This window comes from Vulpes vulpes, chromosome 10 (genome assembly GCF_048418805.1).
Source record: "Vulpes vulpes isolate BD-2025 chromosome 10, VulVul3, whole genome shotgun sequence".
Taxonomy (NCBI): Eukaryota; Metazoa; Chordata; class Mammalia; order Carnivora; family Canidae; genus Vulpes; species Vulpes vulpes.
In genome coordinates, this window is record NC_132789.1 from 37,208,618 (window position 1) to 37,209,992 (window position 1,375).

Consider the following 1,375-nt stretch of genomic DNA (forward strand, 5'->3'; position numbering starts at 1 on the left):
AAAAAAAAGGAGCTATGCAGTGATGTCAGGAACAAGAGGCCACCAACAGAGGCAAACGTGCAAGGTGCCAGGACTGTAGCAAGAACAGCTATGCAATGTCTAGCCTGCCCCACACTGAAGACGACGCCCCGGAGGAAAGCCTGGGAAGGGGGGAAGCGATACACATGCTGGTGGGAGGGGCCCTACGAATCACCCCGCACGTTCGTGTAGTGTCGCCCGGTGCCCAAAACTCTACTGACTCTTTCTCCAAGGCACAAGCGGAGCAGAGACCCAAGTCCCCTGCGATGGCCCGAAGTCCTTGCGTCTGGGGCAAGCTGTCGCCCACTAGTACCCGAGGGCAGCAGGCAGAAGCACCTGCCCAGCTCCCTCCTCCCAGCCCTGCCCATGCATCCCATGGCTGCTCAGCCCAAGCGGTTGCTTTGGCCCAAGGAGAAAGGGCGGCATGGGGGGACACAGAGCCAGTGAGGAGCAGCACCCTCCCAGGCACCTATAGCCTGTGCCTCTGGTGCCACTGGGGTCTTTTGTGGTGCCATGAAAACACAGGCTCCGCTTCAGACCTCAGCCCCTCCCAGGATATCACTGTGCATCTAACTCCACTCAGCTGACTGGTGTGGTCTCGTTCTCCACACTGCTTGTCCGTCCACGGGTACATATCGACTCGCTTTATTCCAGGCTTTTGCTTGACTCTGGGCCTATAGAAATGGGTAAGATGGCTCTTCGGCCCTCAAGCACACTGAGTGATGGAGAGATGGCGCCAGATGCCCCCAGATCGATGCCTTGGGGACCTGATAGCATGAATGATTGGTCTCTGCCAGCCTGGCTGCCTCCTGCAAGGGAGGGGTTAGATGGACAGTCCCCGAATCCACGGTCCCTCCTGCAGCCGGCCACTCCCTGAAGATGGGGGTCTCTGCTTGGTCTCCATCCGACCTCACAAGCTCAACGGCCCCTGTGGGGTAAGGCTGAGAGCCACTGTGTCCAAAATATCCCCCATGCCCCTTAGGTTCGCAACCATTCTCTCCTTACCATGGGAAGGGCCCAAAGGCCCACGGGCAGTGTCAGTGAGGCTTTACCGGGGGCGGGGGGGAGAAGATGAGAAAGAAAAGCCTAAATCCTGCCATAAGAGACAGTCAAGTACAGAAGGGCCAGCAAATAAAGGAGAATGCGGGGGCCCCCGGGGGGCTCAGTGGCTGAGCATCTGCCTTCTGCCCAGGGCGTGACCCTGGGTCCTGGGATTGAGTCCTGCACTGGGTCCCTGCAGGGAGCCTGCTTCTCCCTCTGCCCGTGTCTCTGCCTCTCTGTGTCTCTCATGAATAAGTAAATAAAATGTAAAACAAACAAACAAACAAAAAAAAAACACATACATACACACAGCCCC